Source organism: Pleurodeles waltl, chromosome 2_1 (assembly GCF_031143425.1).
Source record: "Pleurodeles waltl isolate 20211129_DDA chromosome 2_1, aPleWal1.hap1.20221129, whole genome shotgun sequence".
NCBI classification, from domain to species: Eukaryota; Metazoa; Chordata; class Amphibia; order Caudata; family Salamandridae; genus Pleurodeles; species Pleurodeles waltl.
Genome location: NC_090438.1, coordinates 357,522,356 through 357,536,866, shown reverse-complemented (window position 1 = coordinate 357,536,866; position 14,511 = coordinate 357,522,356).

Genomic DNA, 14,511 nt, shown 5'->3' with positions numbered 1-14,511 from the left:
TGCCTGTTTCTGGCAATTTTCTGGGTGCTACCTGCTTCAGTGAGGGCTCTTTGTCTTGCTCGACGTCCTCTCTCTCTTCAGGTCCAATTTGCGACCTCCTGGTCCCTCCTGAGCCCCAGCAGCGTCCAAAAACGCCAAACGCACGATTTGCGCCTAGCAAGGCTTGTTGGCGTCCTTTTGGCGGGAAAACACTTCTGCACGACTTTCCAAGGCGAGCCGGATCCGTTCACCAAAGGGGAAGTCTCTAGCTCTTTTCGTTCCTGCAGAAACCTCAGCTTCTTCTGTCCAGTCGAAGCTTCTTTGTACCCGCAGCTGGCATTTCCTGGGCATCTGCTCATCTCCGACTTGCTTGTGACTTTTGGACTTGGTCCCCTTGTTCCACAGGTACCCTAGATTGGAAATCCACAGTTGTTGCATTGCTGGTTTGTGTCTTTCCTGCATTATTCCTCTAACACGACTACTTTGTCCTTAGGGGAACTTTAGTGCACTTTGCACTCACTTTTCAGGGTCTTGGGGAGGGTTATTTTTCTAACTCTCACTATTTTCTAATAGTCCCAGCGACCCTCTACAAGGTCACATAGGTTTGGGGTCCATTCGTGGTTCGCATTCCACTTTTGGAGTATATGGTTTGTGTTGCCCCTATCCCTATGTTTCCCCATTGCATCCTATTGTAACTATACATTGTTTGCACTGTTTTCTAAGACTATACTGCATATTTTTGCTATTGTGTATATATATCTTGTGTATATTTCCTATCCTCTCACTGAGGGTACACTCTAAGATACTTTGGCATATTGTCATAAAAAAAAAGTACCTTTATTTTTAGTATAACTGTGTATTGTGTTTTCTTATGATATTGTGCATATGACACTAAGTGGTACTGTAGTAGCTTCACACGTCTCCTAGTTCAGCCTAAGCTGCTCTGCTAAGCTACCATTATCTATCAGCCTAAGCTGCTAGACACCCTATACACTAATAAGGGATAACTGGGCCTGGTGCAAGGTGCAAGTACCCCTTGGTACTCACTACAAGCCAGTCCAGCCTCCTACAATAACCAACTAATACCTGCTATTTTTATCTTTCTTACTACAGAATTAAAAACATCATTTTAAAAAAAAATTGTGTTAAAAATGAACAATAGTTTCTTACATTTAACACAATGAAGCTAAACATATAAAACAACAATACACACATTTTAACATGGTGTTTAAATCACATTCTTTTACTTTGTTTTCAGATTAACATATATCTCAGAGATACAGTTAAAATTCAGAAAAACAAAAGGAAATTCTAACTAACAATTCAAGGCATGAATTAGACCAATGACTAGTTTTACAAGATCAACAGGCAAAGAACTTCACAATTCTTGCAGAACAAAACATTAATGAATTTTCCAAGTCCAAACAGGGAAATAACTACCATTTTAATTCTTCTTCCAACACAATTCAGGTCAATAACATTTACTTTTATCAAGAGAAGGTACTAACAATTAACAACATTTTTATTCTTTTAACAGGATTATGCACAGCATGTAAGAAAGTTACAAATATTTTTTCATGGTGATTTAATTTTTATTTCAGATCAGCAAAACATTAAGAATCAACACCAGGTGCAATAAATAAAATCCAAATGAAGACATTAGCTACTTAACAATGGTGGTTGTATTTATTGTTACTGAGCCTAGGAGTAATTGGTGGTCTGTAGACTATTTTTCAACCCGTTGCAGAGTGGTTACCTTTGTAATTGTAATTCTATTTATATAGCATTTACTACCCCTGACGAGGCATTGACACACTTTTTGGCGAGTAGCAGAGTACTCCGTAAGCCAAAAAGGATTAGTGGTGGACTAGTATGGGGAAATATGTGTTAATTTGCACGGTAGACATGCAAGTTTTAGTTTTACTGAATAGGAAAATACAGGGTTAGAACAGAGAAGAGTCGAGAAAGTGTTATATTGGAGATCATAGTAGTAATATGAGGCTTGAGATGAGTTAAAGGAGAGATTGAGGAGGGAAGAATCCCTAGAAAGGGATTAGGGAAATCATAGTAGCGAACTGAGGTTTGGGATGAGTCAAAGAAGGGATACACAAGGGAGGACTTTAGAATGGGTTGGTTAGGAGATCATAGTAGTGTAATGAGGTTTCAGGTGAGGCAAGGAGGGATAGGAGAGTCTAGATAGATTTATTTTGGAGATCACAGTAATAGAATGAGGTTGGGGATGAGTAAGGAAGTGGAGGTAGAGGTTATATTGAGGGAGGTATAGGGTGAGACAGAGTAGTGCATTAGAGAGAGTCAAAGGTGTTTTTCCTTTTTGTTTCTTCTTCTACAGTAGGAGTAAAGTAATAAATAGATAGACACATAACTCCACAGAAAGGGTATACATGTATATTTTTTCTTCTCCTAAAGTAGGAATAAAGTCGTAAATACATAGATTCATAACTACATATGAAAGGTATACATGTATATGGAAGATGACACATTGAGAGTTAAAGTTGTACTGTAAAAACTCAGACTTACAGGTGTTGCTGTACTTGAAGCTATTTTTTAAATAATATTTTTGTTATTTTATCTTTTCATCAATATTGTAATAGTGAAGGGCTTGTAGATAAAATAATGACAATACTATTTACATATTGTGATACATGAATAACACAGGGACCCATTAGGTTTAAATCAAATAACTCATATGAAAAATATGTAGTGACCTATAAACATGTTAAGCATTGAATAATATACACACACACACACACACACACACATATATATATATATATATATATATATATATATATATATATATATCCCAAACACGAAAAGCCCAGGCACCAGTCACCAGTCCATGTTAAATTCCAAGCATTTAATAGCATTTCTGAGCAGCAAAACAAAAAATCCTGACGCGTTTCGGCAACAGCATGCCTTGTTCACAGGTAAGTAAGAGCAGGTATGAGTGAGCCAGTGCTTTTTAAATACACAGTCATGTGACTTCAATAACCAAACTCCAACTCCCATAATGCACAGTTCCATATAAATAACTTCCTGAACTGGAGCGCTTAATTTCCATATAGCTGCAATAGCGTCACAGGCACTTCAATTCACCATACAAATGTTCTTATGTGCATTAGGTATTTCGCCCCAGAAACCCAGGCTGCCCTGCAGGGTCTGTGGCCCCTTACAGAGCAGGAGGTGACAATGATAGTTTTATGGAAGGAGCCCGAACCACTCACCTTCATGCAAACAAGGCATTTATCCGAGAAATATATTGTGATGGAGGGGAGCAAGGGATAGGAGGGAGACAGTGTGCCTCTCCTCTTACTTTTCATGTATTCATTGTATTGCTGTTATCATGCCGGGCAGCAACTGTAAAAGCAAGTGGTCTATCAAGTAATGGATACCTAATGCACATAAGAACATTTGTATGGTGAACTGAAGTGCCTGTGATGCTATTGCAGCTATATGGAAATTAAGCGCTCCAGTTCAGGAAGTTATTTATATGGAACTGTGCATTATGGAAGTTGGAGTTTGGTTATTGAAGTCACATGACTGTGTATTTAAAAATCACTGGCTCACTCACACCTGCTCTTACTTACCTGTGAACAAGGCATGCTGTTGCCGAAACGCGTTAGGATTTTTTGTTTTGCTGCTCAGAAATGCTATTAAATGCTTGGATTTTCACATGGACTGGTGCCTGGGCTTTTCATGTTAGGGAGATATTTTCTGTGGGATGCTTCGCCCTAGTAACCCAGGCCACCCTGCAGGGTCTGTGGCCCCTTACAGAGCAGGAGGTGACAATGATATATATATATATCCATAAATGATATTTATATTTTTTAGTAGACCTAAAGAATACCTATATATATATATATATAGAGTTTGTGTACATATTTCTACAAAGAAATACAAATATCTAGATACATATATATAATCAAATTATAAAGATTGTCAAACACAGTGATAGGCTGTACAATTAGTTTGACTATGGTGGTGATGTAGAAATGAGGCGACTCTTGAGTAATATTCTGAAGTGAAGATAGTAATCTCCAGATCTTATGTTTGGAGGTAATAAATTCCATATTTTGGATGCTTGAAGAGAGAATGATTTACCACCTATGTTTTGTTTCTTTTATGGTGGGGTTTGGAGGCGAGGTGAAAATCTTGAGCAGAGGATCCTTTGTTGAATGTATTTGGTTACCCTTTTTTTAAACTTGACTTTCAAATTTCATATTTTCAATTACCAAGCAAGACAGATATGGATCCCCATACAGGGAAGGGTGCAGTTGTTGAGGTATGCACTACATAAGAGAACAAACACATCACATACATGGGTATTGTATTTCCACGTATATCATAGAACAACAAGGTATACAAGGGGAGAGCTTCATGCAACAGTGCAGGTTACAAATGGGGTGTAGTGGAGTTCTGGGGTTCAAGCATCAGCAAATGTTCTCAGAGAGGCTGTTAAATGTCTCTTGGTATAGAGTTAGGTGGCTATAGAGATGCAAAAAACTCACAGTAGATATCACAGTATATTAAACTTTTGATCCAGGTTGCAATTGTAGGAGGGTTTTTGCTACCCCAGTGGTTCACTATTTCCCATTTGGCTAGAAGTAGAGCAACAGCAACATATTGACGTAGGGATTTAAGTATGTCTCGTAAGTAGTCTAGGAGAGGCAGTAATGGGGTAAGGGCAACATTGGTCATCTAGGATACATTATCAAATACCTCCCTCCAATAAGGTGCAATAGCACTACAGGCTCATGACATGTGGGCAAAATATTCTGCTCCTGTTCAGCCTTTCGTAGAGAAGTGTGGCACAATGGTTAGAGAGGCAGACCCTGATGCAGAGATCTAGCTCAGGACCAGGGTTCATTTCCTGCCTAGGCGGTTCTTGGGCTCAATTTCCCTGGACATCATATTTCTCGCCTTGGTGCCTAATATAATTCATGGGTCTCACTCTGCAACTCTGGGCAATAACTTGCTTAATCTCCACAACAGCGCTGGGATACCTGGCTTCACCTTGGGGGTTTCCCAGGAGTGGGCACCTCACAGGGAAAAGCAAGGAGGGGTTCCACAGTGGTATTTGTTCAACACCTCGATACCTTAGGTTCAGAGTGCGCTTTACAAGTACACATTACATTACATTTTGTTTTAAGCATTCTTTGGTTCGTGTGGAGTCTATGCTCACCTGCATTGCAGGTGTCTAATATGCGCTGAGTAAAACTTTACAGTGGATGAGTTTACGGTAATGGTTGAATGAAGTTAATCGAGTCTGTGCACAACAAGAGTACCAAAACTTGTCTGTCAGTGGGTGGCCTAGGTCAGGCTCCCAAGCGGCTCTAAGTTCAGACTCTTGAATCGGTGGGAGGTTTAGGCAAGTGTGATAAAGTTTAGATATTAATCTATTTCCTTCACTGTCAGCAATTAGCAGTGTGAGTGGGGTGAAATCATCCAGAGCAGGTGGGTATGTAGGGTTTTGAGCTTTCAGTGCATTCTGAAGGTAATGGAGTACAAAATTATCCATCTGCATTGCATCCTGGAGGCCACTATGGTCTCTATGTTAGAGGACATGTCCATCAGGAAAGAGGTTGCTAATGGCATGATAGACAGATTTTACCGGGGTGCTCTGAACTAGTGCTTCCCAAGTTACGGGAAGCCAGGGGTTGCCAATTACCGAGACTATCGGGGAGTAAAGAGTCCAGTTTTCCAGTACTTGGGTAAGTTTCCTCCAAGCCCAACAAGTGGTGGCCAATGGGAAATGCCCTGAAGGCCGACTCCGGAACAACGAAGTTGTGGCAACGAAAGCGGAACTACGCTTTCGTTAACCACGACTTCGTTGTTTTGTGCCTTAACCACACATGTGCAGAACAATGCACATGCGTGGTTAAGGCACAAACAAGAGAGTCTGCTGAGGAGGACGACGTGACGAGTCAGGTAAGTGGGGCGGGGGGTTGGGGTTTTAATTTTAGGGGAGGGTGTGGGGGGTCGGCGTATTTTTAGTTTTAGGGGCAGGGGTGGGAGGTTGGGGTTTTAGTTTTAGGGGCGGGGTGGGGGGTTGGGGTATTTTTAGTTTTAGGGACGGGGTTGGGTGGTCGGGGAATTTTTAGTTTTAGGGGCGGGGGCAGGGGTGGGGGGTTGGGGTTTTAGTTTTAGGGGTGGGGTGGGGGGTCGGGGTATTTTTAGTTTTAGGGGCGGGGTGGGGGCGGGGGTGGGGGGTTGCGGTTTTAGTTTTAGGGGCGGGTGGGGGTATTTTTAGTTTTAGGGGTGGGGCGTTGGTGGGGGGTTGGGGTCTTAGCTTTAGGGGCAGGGGGTCGGGTCAGGTAAGTGGGGCAGTGGTGGGGGGTTGGGGTTTTAGTTTTAGGGGCAGAGGCGGGGTGGGGGAGGGGGGTTGTGGTTTTAGTTTTAGTTTTAGGGGTGGGGGGTTGGGGTATTTTTAGTTTTAGGGACGGGGTGGGGGTCGGGGAATTTTTAGTTTTAGGGGCGGGGGTGGGGGGTTGGGGTTTTAGTTTTAGGGGCGGGGTGAGGGGTCGGGGTATTTTTAGTTTTAGGGGCGGGGTGGGGGTGGGGGTCGGAGGTTGGGGTTTTAGTTTTAGGGGCGGGGTGGGGGTATTTTTAGTTTTAGGGGCGGGGCGTTGGTGGGGGGTTGGGGTCTTAGCTTTAGGGGCAGGGGGTCAGGTCACGTAAGTGGGGCAGGGGTGGGGGGTTGGGTTTTAGTTTTAGGGGTGGAGGCGGGGTGGGGGGTTGGGGTTTTAGTTTTTGTTTTTGGGGATGGGGTGGGGGGTCGGGTATTTTTAGTTTTAGGGGTGGGGGGTTGGGGTCTTTTTAGTTTTAGGGGTGGGGTGAGGGTTTGGGTTTTGGTTTTAGGGGCAGGGGTGGGGGGTCGGGTCAGGTAAGTGGGGCAGGGTGGGGGGTTGGGGTTTTAGTTTTAGGGGTGGGGTGGGGTGGGGGGGTTGGGGTTTAGTTTTAGTTTTAGGGGCAGGGTGGGGGGTCGGGTATTTTTAGTTTTAGGGGTGGGGGTTGGGGTTTTAGTTTTAGGGGCGGGTTGGGAGGTTGGGGTATTTTTAGTTTTAGGGGCGGGTGGGGGTCAAGGGGTTTTAGTTTTAGGGGCTGGGGTGGGGGGCGGGATATTTTTAGTTTTAGGGGTGGGTGTTGGGGTGGTTTTAGGGGCCGGGGTTGGGGTAGTTTAGGTTTTAGGGATGGGGTGGGGGTTGGGATTGTTTTAGGGGTGGGGGATGTGGTGGTTTTAGGGGTGGGTTGGGGGTCAGGTAATTTTAGGTGCGGGTAGGGGGTTGAAGGGGTTTAGGTTCAGGGGCAGGGTGGGGGGCTGGGAGTAGTTTTAGGGGCGGGTGGTTTTAGGTTTTAGGGGTGGGTGGTTGGGGTACTTTAGGTTTCAGGGATTGGGTGGGGGTTGGGGTTGTTTTAGGTTTTTGGGTTAGGGTGGGGGTTGCGGTAATTCTAGGGACGAGGTGGGGGTTGGGGTAGTTTTGGGGCAAGGGTGGGGGATGGGTGTGGTTTTAGGAGAGGGGGTGGGGGGTTGCGGTAATTTTTAGGGTTGGGGGTGGGGGGGCCACGGGGACGCATGCTGGAACAATGCATGCCTATCACTAATGCCTTTACCAGGAATGCCTTTAAAATTAAAAATCGTTGTTAAGGCCTTCGTGGTAAAGGCATTAGTGGTAACAACACGGTTGTTGTTCCGACCTTGTTGTTCAGGCATGCGTTGTTCCGGCTGCGTTGTTCTGACATACATTTGTGGCCAATGGTTGTATCTCCAGAGGGTCTAGTGGTAAACCAACAGGTAATTTCACTTTTAGTAGCACTGGTGCGGCTAAATCTTTTTCAGGTTTGGAGTAGAGTTTTCATGCATCCACATGATATCAGTGATGGCCAAAATGGCACTGCATGACTAAGTAGTATAGATGAAGATTGGGTTCACCAAACTCTCTGTGTTCATATGATAGTACAAGGGTGTCTCAGCTAATCCTAGGCTGCTTTCCCACCCATATGCGCCGCAGTAGGGAGCTCTATAGTGTTGCAAAGTACAAGGTAGTGAGTGGGATTGGGATGCTATGCAAAAGATACAAGATACAAAAGGGGAGCACTACCATTTTTGTGATGGCAAAGCGATCCCGCTAAAGATAGTGGGAGGCGGATCCACCGTTCATCCTGAGCAGGTGGTCTATTGCTGAGCCATAGATCAAGCATATCACCTGTACCTTGCTCAGATGGATATAGATACCCAAACATCTGGTGGTGTCCTCGCACCAGGATAGAGGGAATTCGGAATGTACCCAGGTGGTGGCTGTTGTAAGTTGAAATAGCTTTTGTGTAAACCAGGCAACAGTCTGAAACTAACTACCTCAAGAAGTAGAGGATCCAGATTTACAGCTGGGTGTCATATGAAAAGAAGAATGTCATTTGCATGGAGTGAAAGGAGTAGCAAGCGTGGCTGGAATTGCACACCTCTATAGAGGTGGTTCTCCTGTCGGTGTCTCACTAATGGGTCCATTGCTATTATAATCTGCAAGGGTGAGAGGGGCAGCCTTGCTGTGTCCCTCTAATGATGGCAAAGGGAGGTGACAGTGTGCCATTTATCCTAAACTGGGCAGTTGGTTGGGAATATAATAGTATGATTAGGGAAGAGAAGTAGCGTGGGAAGCCCATTTTGTGGAGTACAGCATGTAAAAAGGAATAGAAGGCTTTCTCTGTGTCTAATGATGCAACTGTAGCTGGGACAGTGGGAGAAATTATATTAAGGACTGAAAAAAGGGTCCATAGATTGAGGGCAGTAGAGTGGTGTGGAACAAATCTTGACTGGGCTGGGGATATAATCTTGTCCACGAGAAGTGCAAGGCGGGTGGCGGTTATTCAGCCAAAAATGTTATTACCAAAGTTTAGGAGTGATAATGGCCGATAGAATCCACGGTGCTGTTGGTTTTCCCTGGTGTAAGAAACAATATGAGTACTGCTTCACATAGCGTTGGTGAAAGATCACCAAGCTCCAAGGCCTCAGAGTATAGGATGACAAGGACGTGGTGCGGGGTATGCGCACGCGTCCCCGCTCCTAACCCAGCCCCATCGCCAAGCCAGGAGCAGGCAGTGGGAGTCCTGTACCAGAGCATTTGCTACCCGAGCCCCTGCACACAGCTGCGTAAAGTGATACAGCATCAGATATAGATCCAGAGATTTTCACCATGCAGGCGATTGGGTTCCGTGTTTGGAAATAAAATTTCCTCTCAGATAAAGTTTTTTGTTATTGTTGGGAGATGGTCACCGATTTCAGTTCCTTGGATGGTAGATGAGTGATATGTGGCTGAAAACCTGAACCGGCAGCAGTTGAGCAGGCATAGCTCGCTCTCATCCTCCCAGACCATGAGACACCGGAAGCTGCCTCCCTGCAGTTCCAGGTGGCACAACCCGGGATCTGTAATGTTTTATGATAAAGACCAACTTGTGATCTTGGTGCACCAGTGCGAGCTGTGGGACTCACCGCCGCCAGTAACCCGCATTTATCTGAAGGCTTCTCCTGCGCGAAATCCCACCAACCTGTGATCTTGGGGCACCTGTGCGGACGTCTTGGGGAGCTGGAAAGTTGCCTAGAAAAAACCCTAGAGTACTTCTGATGCACCCACGAAGATCCAGAACACCTCTCGGTATACAGGAAAGGAATGTGCTGTTGTAGAACTCTTCCAGGGGGCCACACTTAGACTGGGGTGGGACTTCATCCCCCAAACTGCCTTGCTGCCAGCCCTCCCCACTGTGACTCTTGCTTTTAAGCACCATTGGACCCTGCAGCGTGAGAAACGCTGCTGTAAAACCCTCCCTGGGGGCCACGCTTAGACTGGGGTGGGACTTAATCCCCCAGAATGCTTTGCTTCCGGCCCTCCCCCTTGTGACTTGCGCTTTTAAGTGCCGTTGGACCCGCAGCGCGGGACGCACTGCTGTGGAACTCACCCTGTGGACCACGCTTAGACTGGGGTGGGACTTCATCCCCCAGGCTGCTTTGCTGCCGACCCTCCCCCTTGTGACTCACACTTTTAAGCACCATTGGACCCAGCAGCGCAGAACGTGCTGCCGTAAAACTCTCCCTGGGGGCCACGATTAGACTGGGGTGGTACTTCATCCCCCAGACTGCCTTGCTGCCGGCCCTCCCCTTTGTGACTCGTGCTTTTAAGCGCCATCGGACGCTGCAGCACCCGTCTTGCCCATCATCGCCTGACAGAGACTGGGCTGGGCATCTTTTTTTAGCTGTTGAAAAGTATGTTTTTGCTCCAGATTCGTGTCGTACATTTTTGAAGCTGGTAAGGATATGGGGAAACGCAAAGCTGTCGAGGCTCCTGCACATATATGTGGTCCAAAAAAATCCAAGAAACGCCCAAATAATAAGACCAGCTCTTTGGGCAATACGGAAAGTAACACCTTAGAAGACATTGATACTCTAATTGAATAAGTAGAGGCCACTTTGAGAAGTAATATTAATATTTACCCTGCAAACTTTGGCGGCTTAGCCAATAAAATCCCTGATATGTTTAAAAAAAGGCTGCAGTTGTCCAAAATCCCAAGGAAGTCTGGTCAAAAGGAAGCAACTCAACTCATTGGCCTGGAGGCATCATTGTACGATATAGACGGCCCTGCTGCAGGTCCTGGTAGTCCTGGTGGTCCCGAACATTTTGTGCTCTAATCAGTATGGCCCTCTGGCAGAGATTGGGGGGCTTCTCTTGTACACATTGGAGCTTCTAGTGATGACAATGTCTTGACCAACACATCCTCGGGCACAGGAAGGCCGTTCACGCCATGTAGCAATTCTGAACTAGCCTCTGTTCACCAGACACTGGATGAAGTTAAGAGCCTGATGTTGATGCTGTTGAATAAAATAACGAGGGACCCTGATCAGATCTGTGGGTGCAGGTGTTCAAGGCTAAGTGTAGGTGGGACCTTGCCTGTTTTAGGGGCAACGACCAACTGGCAGCCATTTCTCAGGGCCTGCTATTAATCTCCCTTCTATTAGTTCTACCAATTCATCTGCTCCCCAGACTGAATTAACACGAGTCCCATTAAAGGCCGGCAGGCATAACTGTAGTATCGACACTAAGGGCAGGAATTATGATGAGTTAGGCAGATCTGATGAAGTTCAACCAGTGGTACTCAGGTTCCAGCTGGAGAAGTTACCCGAAGAGCATATCAAGCTAAGTTATTAGGTTGGGCCCCCCAACAGTCCGATGTTAGATTGCTAACAACTAAGAAACAGGTCCAAGGCCCAGGGAGATCAGGAGGCACTATCTTTATGGTCAAGGTAGAAAAGTTGCCATTAAAGACCATGGAAACACAGGATTCCGTAATAAAGAAGGTAATTTACTGGCTGAGAGTTCAGCGTAACTGTCTTTGTGTTGTCCGAGCAGACATTTTAGAGGTTGGAAGACACAGCCAGCCAGGATCAAATTTTAATTTTATTAAAATTTTTCTTGTTGACAAGTTGTTAACAAATTATCTTATTGACTTTGAATTGCGCACCTGTCACCTTCGGAATCCTAGAGGGGTTGGCATTAAATTAAAATTTTCCCCGCCTGCCATCAGTTCACTCACTATATGTAGGGAAGCAGTAGGAGAAAAGTGCAATCCTAGTTATAATCATGCTCCGGCATTGTTAGTTCATAATCTCCCCTTACCTACAGATGTTGACTGACTATTCACTGATGTCTATCCAATAATTCCAGCAGTGGCTTCTTCGGGCAGGTGCAGGGTGTCAGACAGGTCTGTCAACTGTAGGAAAGTTTAGTGAAATGGGTTTAACATCCTGGAAGATAGTACCAAACAATCTATTATGTCCTGGAATCTAGCTGGGCTGGGAAATAAACTAGTGGACCCGCAGTGGGCCGCATACATAAAAAAGCAGGATAAATGCTTATTCCAGGAGACTTGTGCCGAAGGCTCAGTCTTCCTGGATGGTTTTCTGTCTCCTTATGTGGTGGCCCAACCTGCAGAAGGGGGCAGTGGCCGAGCTAAGGGGGGCCAATTGACATTGATAAATAAGAATTTGCAATGTGATAATTCAGTACTAAAAATAGACATATGGCTGGGTCCAAACTGGGGTGGCATGGTGAGCAAAAAAACGATGGATTAAACCCAGATCTGTAACTGGGGGTGAGTGTCTGACAATGTTCAGCATTCCGTCCATCACTTGTTGTTTTTGCTTTGTCGCCCTACGTGGGAAGGGTATACCCAGACGTGGGTCCCGTGCTTCCCATGCCACTGGACTCAAGCTAGCCTGGCTGATGAGGGGTGAAACCCCGAAACCGGTCCCAGGATGCTTGTTTCCGGTCCAGTGAGGACCTGGCTTGGCAGTTCGGGCTGGACTGTTCCCATGAGGAACAGGGTCAAGACTGATTTGCATATGGCTGGGTCCAAACTGGGGTGGCATGGTGAGCAAAAAAACGATGGATTAAACCCAGATCTGTGACTGGGGGTGAGTGTCTGACAATGTTCAGCATTCCGTCCATCACTTGTTGTTTTTGCTTTGTCGCCCTACGTGGGAAGGGTATACCCAGACGTGGGTCCCGTGCTTCCCATGCCACTGGACTCAAGCTAGCCTGGCTGATGAGGGGTGAAACCCCGAAACCGGTCCCAGGATGCTTGTTTCCGGTCCAGTGAGGACCTGGCTTGGCAGTTCGGGCTGGACTGTTCCCATGAGGAACAGGGTCAAGACTGATTTGCATATGGCTGGGTCCAAACTGGGGTGGCATGGTGAGCAAAAAAACGATGGATTAAACCCAGATCTGTGACTGGGGGTGAGTGTCTGACAATGTTCAGCATTCCGTCCATCACTTGTTGTTTTTGCTTTGTCGCCCTACGTGGGAAGGGTATACCCAGACGTGGGTCCCGTGCTTCCCATGCCACTGGACTCAAGCTAGCCTGGCTGATGAGGGGTGAAACCCCGAAACCGGTCCCAGGATGCTTGTTTCCGGTCCAGTGAGGACCTGGCTTGGCAGTTCGGGCTGGACTGTTCCCATGAGGAACAGGGTCAAGACTGATTTGCATATGGCTGGGTCCAAACTGGGGTGGCATGGTGAGCAAAAAAACGATGGATTAAACCCAGATCTGTGACTGGGGGTGAGTGTCTGACAATGTTCAGCATTCCGTCCATCACTTGTTGTTTTTGCTTTGTCGCCCTACGTGGGAAGGGTATACCCAGACGTGGGTCCCGTGCTTCCCATGCCACTGGACTCAAGCTAGCCTGGCTGATGAGGGGTGAAACCCCGAAACCGGTCCCAGGATGCTTGTTTCCGGTCCAGTGAGGACCTGGCTTGGCAGTTCGGGCTGGACTGTTCCCATGAGGAACAGGGTCAAGACTGATTTGCATATGGCTGGGTCCAAACTGGGGTGGCGTGGTGAGCAAAAAAACGATGGATTAAACCCTGATCTGTGACTGGGGGTGAGTGTCTGACAATGTTCAGCATTCCGTCCATCACTTGTTGTTTTTCCTAAAAATAGACTCCCCTGACATATTAGGTGTGCAGCTTGAATTAAATTTAGGCCTTAAGGTAATAATAATCAATGTCTACGCTACGTCAGAGTCGCAGGGAGTAGAGTCTCAGACTCTGGTCCAGCTAACTGAGCTTATTGATACCTTGCATTATTCTATTAAACTAGTGGTTGCGGGGATATGAATTGTATATTTGAACCCTCTCCTATAATTTGTGATTTAACGGTGGAAGAGGACGAATATTGGGGTATTCCACAACTAACGGGTGATCGATTGCGTATTCGCTCTCGTGTCGCCCTTCAATTGACGTCACTGTGTCTTAAGCGAGGGCTCAGGGCATGTAATGGTCGTACGCAATCTGATCTAATTATCACTCCAACTTTAAGCGTGGGAAGTCCACTAGTGTTATTGACTATTTTCTAGTGGATGTTAGGATGTGGCTGATGCTGGAAGCTATGAGGGTTGATTTTCGCCATGACAGTGATCACAATCCTCTGCTTCTTTCCTTGCACAGTGTTGAATTAGGAAGGTCTCAGAATACCCGCTATACCTTGGTCCACGAGCCATTACTGGTTAATAATTACAAACGTGTTAGCTGGCCAAAAGTATGGTCTAATCAGCACCTACTTACGTAGATCCATAAATTGTTTGTTGATGCCATGGCTAATTATGAAGGATACAAGGTTAGAAATATCCCGAATCTTAATATTCATGAGACACTGTTAACTGAATTACAGAATATTTTTTATAGGAAGATTATCACCAGGCGATCGGCTGTCACACACAAAACAAAGGAGTGGTTTAACAAGGATTGCTTTAAGGCCAAGTTAGCAGTAAAGTTAGCCATTGCGTCTCGTTCACACGGGGCGATTGGAACAGCCAGAAATCCCTATAATAGAGCTATAACACTAGCAAAGAAAAGATGGGAAGACCCAATCTGGCAGAACCTGCTTGATGCTAATAGGTGTAACGATAATGTGACCTTTTGGAAATTACTCTCCATTAGACACAATGAGTGTGGGAGCGCTATTCATACT